Source organism: Microtus oregoni, unplaced genomic scaffold (assembly GCF_018167655.1).
Source record: "Microtus oregoni isolate MIOR12 unplaced genomic scaffold, Mior012 000043F_ref0000047, whole genome shotgun sequence".
Classification (NCBI taxonomy): domain Eukaryota; kingdom Metazoa; phylum Chordata; class Mammalia; order Rodentia; family Cricetidae; genus Microtus; species Microtus oregoni.
The window spans coordinates 219,760-232,184 of NW_024543210.1; positions in this window are offsets into that span (position 1 = coordinate 219,760).

Consider the following 12,425-nt stretch of genomic DNA (forward strand, 5'->3'; position numbering starts at 1 on the left):
GGCCATATTAATGTGGGATCTTGGAGGTCAGATGGTCCTGCCCTCAGTGCATCAAACATTGCTGGAGTCCTATAGTAGTTGACACCTGTTTGGTGGTACCCTCCTGGGGGTAGGGTATGGAGAGCGTGGGTGCCTGGCCTCCAGCCTCTAAACATGGAGAAGACTTTATGAAATAGGAGACTGCTCTCAGTGATGAGCTCACAAGGTCTAAGAAACCCCAGGTAAAGTTTGAGAGAAGGAAGCCCAAGGAAGCTGTAGACTTCTGGCCAGTGTCCTCTCATCTTCATAGCTCATGTAGGAACAAGGGAACTAGCTGTGGTGGCCTCAGGGCTGAGTGTGGGAAGCCAACCCTGGGGCCACCTGCCAGTTTATAATTCATGCATAAGCCATTTACCCCTCTGAGGGACAGAGGCTGGCACAAAGTAAAGAGAAAAGCCAGATTTCAGAGCTGTGAGGAGCAGAAAGATTGCTTAGTTCTGGAGAGGGAGGCCTCACCCTGCTCTTTGCTGGGTAAACAAACTAGCCTGGCTACTGCTCGTTGTTTTCCCAGGATACCTTGTGCCATTCCTCTGTACTGCAGTGCACATGATGAGCATCTCCATGGTGCCTGCTTTGTCTTCCCACCATCTTCAAAGCACTTCTAGGCTGGCGGTAATAGATGTGAAGGCACTGGGCAGTCCAGATGAAAGGCTACCCTGAGGGGTCATGGTCTGCCTCATGACTTGGTAAGACACGAGGCTTACACTCCTACCATTGTGCTGGCTAAAAAGTCCCCCAGGCTTCAAGTTTCTTCTTAAATGATAATACTTGAAGTCCTCAAGTACATAGTAGAAATATAGACTGCCCTTATCCTAGTATTCTATCTACCTACCTCATAAATGACTTTTCAGAGTCATTGAGCAGACTACAGCCAAGAAACCCAGGCCCACAGAAAAACTGGCCCTGTGATCAGCAGCCTGAAGGACAGACTGCAGAGGCACCCGCGTGCACCATGCATGGGTTCTCGGCCATCAGCCACAGAGTGAGGCTGCTCACCATGCTCAGAGACGATGGCTCAGAAGTACTGACAGGTCAGAAAACTTGTGACAGCTTTATGGGCTTGGAAAAGAATCGAACCTATAGAAATGAACCCCAGATGAAAACCTTCAGGTGAGTTCAGCAGATACTGCAGAACTAGATCCCAGGGGTCCGGGAGAGCCCAGTGGGCAAAGTGCTTGCTGCATAAGCATGAGGAATTGAGTTCCATTGCTAGTGCCCCACAAAGAGCCAGGTGTGGTGGCACATGCTTGTAACCTCAGTCCTGGGGGGACAGAAAGATCCATGGGCCTTCCTGGCCAGCCAGCTTAGACTACTTTGCAAGTTCTGGGCCAAGAGACCGTGCCTCAAACTAAAGGTGGATGGCTTCTGAGAAATGACACGCAAGGTTGACCTCCATTCTATGTGTATTCACAAACCCATGTGCGCGCGCGAACACGCCATCTCCCTCCACATGAACACGAGCATGGATACACAGTCCACATGCAGCTCGGGGACAAAGGATGGAAGTGGCATCGGCGGCCAAGGGCCCTGGGAAGAGGACCTGTGGTGGCAGTCTTGGTCCCAGGAGAGCCCTGTCAGTCTCAGGAGGAGCAGGAGGCTGTGTGTCTCCCCTGCTGAGTCATTCCTAAAGGATTTGCATGTCATGCTCACAACTGCTTGACTGGTGCCAGGGAAGGCTCCATAGACCAGAGGGGGCTCACAGGACGAAGTCTACCTCATGCCTGCCCAAGGTAAGGTGCTCCTGGAAGCTAAAGGGGAAGTGGCGTGCATGCTGTGTGTGTATCAACTACATGATCAGAGCTGGGCGTCTGTAGAGGTCCACATGTGCACGTGTGTTTCCTCCTTCCTAGTCTGCTGTCCAGTGTCCCAAACACATTTCAGATTCCAGATTCCTGCTTAGGCCTGGCTTGGTCAGTAGCTGAGAGTTGGCCTCCACTCAGGTAACCTGGTACCCATCACGGATGGGGACAGACTGGCTACAGCCAGCTCATGCTGATAGCTATACAATACTGAAGTGGCCCAGGCCCAGATCTTCTGGCTCACTCCTGATTCTTGGTCTGGAGTCCCTGCTGGGTTCTAAGTTCCCTTAGCTTCTGGTGCTAGCCCATCTTAACATGGCCACTGACTATAGGGGAATAACCAGGGCCAGGCTGTGTTCCTATGGCCGCCCTGCCCCTACAATAGGCCATTCCCTCTGGAGAGCTGAATAATTAGCTCTGTAGTGGCTGATTCCTCAGCATGCCCAGCCAAGGGGAAACTGACTCGTGCCCAGCTATCTGCTGTGCACTGTCACCCTGAGGTTGGTACCGCCTGGGTTTTCCCTGACTGAGGAGAAACCGGTGGCCCTCTCTGGAACTGTCACAGCCTCCAAGCTGACCGTTTGACTGGGGACAGTGCTCCTATTTCCCTACCTACAGATGGAGAAAGGCAAAAATCTGGGACTGGATTGTGGCCCTGCTGCAGATCTACCAGCTCTCTACCCCAGAGCCAGCTTGTTGCCAGGAGCCTGCTGTGGCCTGTGCAACTGGGAAGCTATAGGCCCCTCCTCTCTCCTATCCTACATATCAGTAGTACTGGGAACATGGGGAAGACAGCGTTGATCCTTGGGCAAGATGGGGGAAGGCATGCTCCATGGTCCCACGTCAGGCAGATGCCCTGGAGCAGACCCACAGTCTGTCTGTACCTCACCTTTTAGACCTGCTTCCAACTGGGGTCTGGAGGCTATACGTCCCGGCAGGGTATGACCCTCTTTCACCCTTAGAAACCGAATGCTGTGCAGTTAAGAGAAGATGGCTGTGGTCAGAACGGCCACCAGGAAGGGACACATGAGCCAGGCACAGTGTAGAAGTAGGTGTGGGGCCAGGCAGCTGAACACACAAGGATTACTTTGAGGGGCTAGGGACTTCCTGTGTCCTAGCAGGTGTGCTCTGTGTGGCTCCAGGGTTAAGGGCCTGGATCCTGAGGTGGATAGCAAAACCCCAGAGGAGTTCCTGACTGGGGTGTAGGCAGTATAGGTGCTCACCTCCGCAGCTGAGGACATATAGCCTCATCCTTTCCCCCCACTGTTTCTAGGTGGAGTTTCCCAATGGCTGGCACTGCAGTCTAGACAGCAGGGGCAGGGCCTGAAGCCCAACACCTGAAACATAATCCCCCTTGGAGCCGGGGTCAAACTGCCCTTATACTCCCCCACCGTCAGAACAGGGAGTGATATCAGGATCCTGGATCCTGGGCACATCCCAGCTGCCATCCTGACCCAGGGAACCAAGTCCTGGTTGGCAGGCTGATGTGGGAGCAGGACAGCTCCGAGGTGGTGAATCTAGGCCTCTCGCGCTTACTCTCACATTGCCATGAGCAGCTGGCCGGCCGCCCTCCTGGCTGCTGCTTTGGCGCGTGCCCCCAGGGACTGCACCAGTTGACTCTGCTTGGCGACAGCCCTGACTGCTGTATCTCCAAAGAAACCAGCCTCAGGGAGCAGTGAGGAGAATCTACGTGGGAACCTAGTCCCAGGGTGGCTGGGCCCACTAACCCCTGAGGGCCTAGCTGTAGGCAGCTGGCTTGGCCCTGTAGTGGCTTCAGGGTGGACCTCATCTCTTCTAAATGCATCTGGGCTCACATCTCCCCATCAGCCCCTGGCCTAAGTCATCCAAGGGGTCCAGGTCAGCAGGGTCCTGGAGACTCAGGTTGAGAGCATCTGGGACTTGGGTTATGCCAGTAGACAACGGAGACACAGAAGGCGTGAGGTAGAGGTCTGCCCTGCAATGTCCTTCCTGGCTTCTGGCCCCTGAGGACTCAGAAGCTCGTGGCAGAGGTGGCTAGGGTACAGCCCGGGGAAGAGATGCCCCAAGGGATGTGCTCTCTGAGGAAGGCAGCAGGCAGGGAGTGAGCAGTACTAAACAGGGGCTATTCAAGGGGCTGGAGGCTAGAAAAAACCCAAGGTTCCTCTAGGAGGGGCTGCTTGGCTGCGCGGCACATGGGCTCACACATCAGATTAAGGGCTTAGTTTTTAACTGGTGTTAGCCCAGAAGAGAAGAGTCTGCCTACAAGTAGTTCATGGAAGAGAGAACCCAGGATGGAGAGGCTAATTTAAAACAGGCCTAGAGGCTGGTCATGGTGTTTCACACCTTTAATCCCTGCTCTCTTGAGAAGCAGAGGCACAGGATCTCTGTGAGTTCAATGCCAGCCCGGTCTACAGAGTGAATTCCAGGACAGCCAGGGTTACACACAATGAGACCCTGTCTCAAAACCAAACATCCCCCACCCCACCCCCCCCAAATTAAATAAAATAATGAAAACAGGCCTGGAGGCTACCAAGAGAACTCTGGTGTGGTGGCATCCATCCAATGTCACTGTTTCTGTGGATGACCCAGATCACTCTCTGGCTATCAGCAAGTTTACAGGTGCCCTGGGATTCCCCAATCTGAAGACTAGAAAGGATATGGAGCCCCAATTAAAAAAAAAACTGAGCAAGGACCTGGCCTAAAGAGCACTCGGCTTAGAAAGAACCGTCCTCAGGTGGGTGGGCTCATGGTGAAGCCTGTGGAGGCAGCATACCCAACCCATGGGCCACCAGGAGTGTGTCCCAAACCACCACTTAACCCCAGCACCCAAATCTCCTCTCAGAGAATGATTGTCACCTGCAGTCAAAGTGACCCTCAGGCTCCCCAACCCTTCCTGCCTCTTCCTAGTTCCTTGCCGCCTTCAGAATGTTGTATCTAAAGACCCTTGTCATCTCAATCTAATTATCAAAGAAATGCACAGTGGAGAAGCCAGTGAGCAGCTTCAGTAGCTGATCTCTCACCAAGCAGGAGAGAGGAACCCAATGGCCAGGCCCAGACCCACATGAACTCCCTGCAGATGCTCCCAGCTGGGACCAGGGACCCATATCTATGCACTATGGAGAAGGGTTTGGTAAAGTAATATGTGTGTGTATACACACACACACATGGTCTTACCACATAGCCTCAGCTGGCCTGCAACTTATTATGTGGACCAGGCCAGCCTCAAACTCTTAGAGATCCACTTGCCTCTGCCTCTATAGCGCTGAGGGCCACACCTGGCTGTAAAATGATATTTAGAAGACAATCAAACAATTCAGTGGCTATGCACATGCAAGGCACACTGCATGGCCTGGAAGAGCCCAGCATAGGTGGTAAATCTATGAGGAAAATGAATGCCTAACTGTGAACTTCTGGCTGGTGCTAAATAAGTAAGTGCTGTGTGGTTATTTTGTTTGTTTGTTTGTTTACTCTTATGAATGCCCAGCCTTAGCTTGGCTTGTTTCTAGCCAGCTTTTGTTAAATTATCCTGTCTACATTTTGCCTCTGGGCTTTTACCTTTCTCTATTCTGTATACCTTTCTTTCCTTCTTACTCCGCAGCTGGCTTTGTGACTGGGTGACTGGGCCCTAGCATCCTCCTCTCCTTTTCCTTTTCTTACTCCCCCTCTTCTCAGGTCTAGATTTTTCCTAACATTTATCCTCTCTGCCTGCCAGCTCCGCCCATTTCTCACACCTCCCTAGCTATTGGCCGTTCAGCTCTTTATCAGACCATCAGGTGTTTTAGGCAAGCAAAGTAACACAGTTTCACAGAGCTAAACAAATGCAACATAAAAGAATGCAACACTTCTTTGCATCATTGAACAAATGTTCCACAGCATAAACGAATGTAACACATCTTAAAAACTAAATTCCACAACAATGCTGTCTCACCACATTTCAAATAATGACTCAAACCCTCTCGTCTATGGCTCCTGGTACCCACGGTCCACCATGGCCTGAAAATAGTAAGTGGAAAACTTCAGAAAAGAACAACTGCTAAGTTTTAGACAGCTTCTATCACAGTGCATCCTTACAGTGGTTCAACGCTGTTACTGCTGTCCTTAATCCCGAGTGTGCCTGACAAGTTAAACTTTGTCATCGATACAGAGGTGTAAAACATCTGCACTGGAATCAATACTGTCTACAGTTGCTGGTGTCTTGGAAGATGTTCCTGCAAACAAGGAGGACACTGTGTATCCAGAAGTGGAATAAACCGGAAAGAGGAATGAAGATATATGGTCACGCTTCAGGGTGGCTAAGTTGTGCTTAGTGAAAGCAGCCAGGGAGAAGGGCTGTGCGGGCAAGGATTCCTTTGTGCTGGTTTACTTTTGCCAACGTGACACGAAATGGAGTCACGCAGACTAGAATCAACCTCTACTGAAGAACTGCCTCCATCAGATTGGCCTGGGGGGATGTTGGTGGGTGGGGTATTTTCTTGATTGATGTTGATGTGGGAAGGCCCTGCGCAATGTGGACAGCGCCACCCCTGGGTAGGTTGTCCTGAGACATATAATAAAGCAGGCTGAGCTAGGCGGTAGTGGCACATGCCTTTAATCCCAGCACTCGGAGACAAGAGACAGGCAGATCTCTGTGGTCTACAGAGCGAGTTCCAGGACAGACTCCAAAGCTACACAGAGAAACCCTGTCTCGAATAACCAAACAAACAAAACAACAACAAAAAAAGAAAGAAAGAAAGAAAAGCAAGCAAGCAGTTGAGCCGAGCACGCCAGTAAGTAATATTACTATAGAGTATTCTATGCTCTGCTTCAGTTCCTGCCTCCAAGTTACTACTACCCTGAGTTCTTGCCCTGGCCTCCCCCACAATGATTACAACTTGTAAGCCAAATAAAGCCTTTCTTCCCCAAGGCTGGTTTAATCAGTGTCTTATCACAGCATCAGAGAAGCAAACTACACAACAACCTGCAGCAAGAAGCAGACTAGATGGTCCTTTAAGAACTGCTGGGGGTCCGGGCGGTGGTGGCGCACGCCTTTAATCCCAGTACTCGGGAGGCAGAGGCAGGCGGATCTCTGGGAGTTCGAGGCCAGCCTGGTCTACAAGAGCTAGTTCCGGGACAGGCACCAAAGCTACAGAGAAACCCTGTCTCGAAAACCAAAAAAACAAAAACAAAACAAAACAAAACAAAAAAGAACCGCTGGGGGTGATGTGTAAAGATAGGAAGTAAAAGAATAATGACAGGTGCTAAGGGTGGAGACAGTAGCAGGGAATAGTAACTGGGTACAAGATTTCCTTTTCAGGCAGGGTGTGTGTGTGTGTGTGTGAGCTCTTCTATAATCGAGGGTATTGCTCAACTCTGTGAACACACGACAAACCTAGCCGATTTACACTTCATGCAGGCAAAAGGCTGGCATCTGCACATCCCCAAAGCTGTTACAATCAAACTCACGGCACAGCTTCCCTTGACGCCGTCTGAATCGGGTGTGCTGGCTCACACCTGTAATCTCAGCACTCTGGCTGAGTAGGCAGGAGGATGGCTGCAAATCCAAGGCTAGCAAGAGCTACATAGTGAGTTTCAGGCCCAAACAAACACCCCACCACCACCAAACCTGGCGCCAAACAGTAACAACAAGCTATTTGAACATGGCATTGGCCTCCGTAAGTTTATATGAAGATAAAACCATAAATACAGAAAACCACAGTCAGATATTAAAATTATTTTTTTCACAAACCACCTGCACATAATTTTCTTTTATCATTTCCTGGCAATCTACTTGTACAGCAGGGCTTAAATCATCTAGCAAGAGCAGAGGCATGTAAAACTTCATTTCCTCTCGCTTTTGTATTAACTTCCAGAAAGAAAAAGAATAGGGGTATTGACAGCAGGAGAACAGGAGAGGCGTCCATGTGTCATGAGGGGCCAGAGTCCCAGGTAGCCACACTAGAGCCTCTAGGCTGCCATGTGGCACTTGGGGACCTCAGAGTGGCTCTGGCCCCTCATTAAACCCCTCTGCTGTCTGATACTCTTCTGAACAGCCTTCAGGTCCCTGTGACACTTAAGAAGACCGTGCTGGGCAACGAAGGATCCCTTTCCCTTAGCATTCAGCCAACAGAAACGTGAGCTGTGTGTAGCTGAGGAACCTGAAGGTAATCATCCCAAGAGTCCATGGGTCTGGGGAACAGAAACATCCTGCTGACACTGTTTCTCTGGGACATTCCTGCTGTCAGAAGTGGGGCTTCTCTTAAGGAGTAGAGCGCGTGTGCGCGTGCATGCATGCGTGTATGTGTGTGTGTTTATACACACAAATTGCCTTCACATGTTCCTTTTTCCAAAGCTATTTTGATTTTAAAAATGTTTCTTTAAGTCAGGCGGCGATAACGCATGCCTTTAATCCCAGCACTCAGGAGGCAGAGGCAGGAGGATCTGAGTTTGAGGCCAGCCTGCTCTACAGAGTGAGTTTCAGAACAGCAAGGACTACACAGAGAAATCGCTCTCAAAAAGTGCTTATTTATTTTATGTGTATGGATGTTTTCCCTGCACATGTCTGTGCATGTGCACGCCTGGTATCTGAGGAGGCCAGAAGAGAATACTGAATCCCCTAGGATTGAAGTTAAGATGTGAGCTCCCATATGGGTGCTGGGAGTTGAACCCAAGTCCTCTGGGAGAGCAGCCAGTGTTCTTAACCACTCAGCCCCCTCTTCAGCCCTGAATTACATTTTTTTTTGTTGTTGTTGTTTTGTTTTGTTTTTCAAGACAGAGTTTCTCTGTGTAGCCCTGGATATCCTGGAACTCACTCTATAGACCAGGCTGACCTTGAATTTACAGAGATCTGCTTGTCTCTGCCTCCCAAGTACTGGGATTAAGGTCACGTGCCACCATGCCCAGCTTCCCCCTTTTATAATTAGATTTTTTTTGTGGTAGTTTTTGGTTAACCCTAAAGTCCATGATCCATTCTTAGTTTTGTCTGTGACAAACAGTGGCTTGCCTGTTATTGTGTCTTTTGTTGAATACCCCTTTTCCACCCAATTGACTTTACACATCAGTGTTTCCCCTCTGTGCCAGAACCACGTGGTTTTGATGACCTCAGCTTTACTGTAAGTTTTGGAATTGGTTTTTTGTTCCTTAGGGTTGTTCTGGCCATTCTAGGTCCTTTACTCGCTATGTGAGTATTCAGGTCAACTTGCCATTCTCTATTCCTAATAAACAACTGACACTTTACATTTTTTTCTAACAGATTTATTTATTTTATTTTATGTGTATGAGTGTTTTGCCTGCATGGGTGTATGCACGCTATATCTGTTCTGAGGTCAAGAGAGGGCACTGGGTCCCCTGGAACTGGAAATATAGATGGTTGGGAGCCACGCTGGAGGTGCTGGAAACTGGAGAACAGAAGCGCTCTTAACCTCTGACCTGTTCCTCCAACTCCTTGTCGTTCTTTTTAATTTTCAATTAAATAATTGAATTCCAATATTTCAATTAAATAATCATGTTTCATAAGAAGCCGCAGCAAAGCCTAAGTCCTCAGTGGAGGTGTCTCGTGCAGTTCTCGGGCGTCTCAAGCCTAAGCCTGGCATTCGCCATGGAGGCTTCGTCTTGCGCAGCTCTCGGACCTCCTTAAAGCCAGGACTCAAACTGTCAAAAGTTATCACTTGGGCTTCACTTGTGGACCAGTGTTTGCAGCTTGTCTCCTGGCCTGCATTTGTGAATTTCCATGACATTTCATCTTGAGTGTCGAGTCAGTCAGCCAATCCTGGGTCAGCGCGTTATCACAGCCGCCCCCCCCCCCCCCCCCCCCCCCCCCCGCCACACACACAGGAGAACTTCACTGTTATTCCTCAAGTCACACTCTCCACCCCTTCATCTGACCCTGATAACCATTAATTCTTTCTTCATCTGCTATTGGTTGGGCACGAAGTAGCTACCCTGAATGGCTGGTGTGGTCCAGCTGGGAGCTGACTGGCTCACGGGTGGGCTAAGGAACTGGAGAGCTCATACCGGAGCCGTCAGGAGCTGGGAAGGCTGGAGGACGTGAGTCACAGGGGTGTGCATCTGCAGAGGACATTTGTCCCTGCCTGCCCCCTCAGCTTCCTGGCTGACAGGAGACTGGCTTTCCTTTGCCACATGCCCTTTCTATGCTGCTGCTAAAAAGCAACAGAGCCCCGCACGGGTGGAAACCTCTGGAATTCTGAGCCAAATTCCTCCTATAAGTCACAGTGACAGTTTCTATAATCTTGTCATTTTAGAGATAGGTTAAATTATACAATAAAATACCTTTGAGATTGGCTATCTTCCCTGAGTCCTTAATAATCACCAAGTTACTGCACACAACAGCATGTCCCTTCTTCACTTCTGAATATTATGCCATTATGTGGACTTACTGAGGCTTGTTTAGCTGTTAAAGGACACGAATTATTTCCTCCTCCAGACACTTACAAATAAAGCGCCTGTCTACCCCGAGCAGACGTCTGTGTGAGTGTGCTTTCTCCCTGCTCGGGATCAAATGTCCAAGAGCAGAAACGCTGGGGTGGAAGGTGAGTGTACCCTTACGTTTTCCTTTAGATTCATAAGATTTATTTTTAGGATAGCTTTAGGGTCGCAGTAAAATTAAGCTGAAAGTAGACTTCCTGTAGACTCCCTGACCCTTCAGCCTCTGGCACCTTCCATGCCCAGAGGCTCCTTTTCAGTGATTGACCTTAGACACCAGCTGTGTCATTCTGGACCACTTCCAGTTCTAGTCCCCAGGGCGCCCCTCTTCACTCCAGAAGTCACTGATTTCATGAGTGTTTTCTGCTTTCACCAGGATATCATGTTGGGTAGCCACAGGGTCTAGTCTCTTCACTGTCTTCTACTTAGTCAAATACATTTCCCTCCCCCCATGTCTTTCCATGGACGGATGGTTCGTTTCTTTCTACTAGGGTGTGCGCGCTGCCCCCTGGACCACACTTATTCATACATTACACTGTAAGACTACCTCAGCTGCTTTCAGGTTCTCATAATTAAAAACTGGTGGCTATAAACATTCATGTTTGGGGTGTGGGTGAACATGTGTTCGGGAGTCAGCTGCCTCATTCTCCAAAAGCATGTACCCCAAGTTTCACCAGCAGCAGTGATAGGAGCCCAGGATTCTTCCACATGCCGCTTGCCACCTGTCTTCTTCATACAAGCGTCTGCCGAGGTCTTTGGACAATTTCTTTGTTATTATTGAGTGTGTGCGTGTGTGTGTGTGTGTGTGTGTGTGTGAGAGAGAGAGAGAGAGAGAGAGAGAGAGAGAGAGAGAGAGTCATGTATTTCAGGCAACAATTCTTTATCAAACACGGCTTTTGCATACACCATCCCACCATCTGCCTTGTCTTCCCACGCTCTTAACACTGCCTTTCCCAGAGCACGAGGCTCTAGGTTTAATGAAGGTGTTTTTCTTGGCATTTGTGGTAGCTTGAATGAGAATGGCCCTCAAAGGCTCGTATGTTTGAATTCTTGATCTCCAGCTGGTAGAACTATTTGGGAAGGATTAGGAGGTGTGGCCTTGTTGGAGGAGGTGTGTCCTGGGAGCAGGCTTTGAGGTTTCAAAGGACTCCCATCATCCCCAGTGTGCTCTCTCTGCCCACTACTTACAGATCCGGATGTGAGCTCTCAGCTGTTCCTGCTGCCCTGCCTTTGCTCAGCCACCATGGACTCTAAACTCTGAAGCCATAGGCTAATTAAATGCTTCTTTCATAAGGTGTGTTAGTCATGGTGTTTTGAGACTAAGACAGCCCTTCTTCTGTTTGATGATTTCTGAGCTTCCTGGAGGTGTGACCTCTTATTTGACATTGATTTGGGGCAAACTCTCAGTTATTATTGCATCAGATATTTCCTCTGCTTCTTCCTTTATTCCTCTGTCTGTTTCTCACGTGTGGGTGTTACACTTTTGGGGCGGTTAAAGTTCCTGGATGTTTTATTGAGTTCTTTTCCTCTCTCTCTGTCTTAGTTAGGGTTTCTATTGCTGCAATGAAAACACCATGACCAAAAAAGCAAGTTGTGGAGGAAAGGGTTTATATGGCTTACACTTCCATATTGCTCTTCATTACTGAAGGAAGTCAGGACAGGAACCTAAGCGGGGCAGGATTCTAGAGGCAGGAACTGATGCGTGGTTATGGAGGAGTGCTGCTTACAGGCTTGCTCCTCAGGGCTTGCTCAACCTATTTTCTTAAGAACCCAGGACCACCAGCCCAGGGATGGCACCCCCCACCATGGGCTGGGCCCTCCCCATTGATCACTAATTGAGAAAATGCCTTACAGCTGGATCTCATTGGGCATTTCCTCAGCTGAGGCTCCTTCCTCTCCAACGACTCTAACTTGTGTCAAGTTGGTACACAAAACCAGCCAGTTCTCTTACATTTATTTATTTGTTCTTCTTTCACTGTCTTCCTCTGTGTGTGTGTGTGTACATGTAAGGAAGCCAGAGGATAACTTGGGGAAATTGGTTCCTTCTATTATGTGGGTCCCAGGGATGGAACTGAGGTTATGGGGGTTTGTGGTGAGCTCTTTCACTGAGCCGTATCACAGGACCTCTCCTCTCCTCTCCTCCCCTCCCCTTCCCCTCCCCTCCTCTTCTCCCTTCTCCTCTCCCCTCCC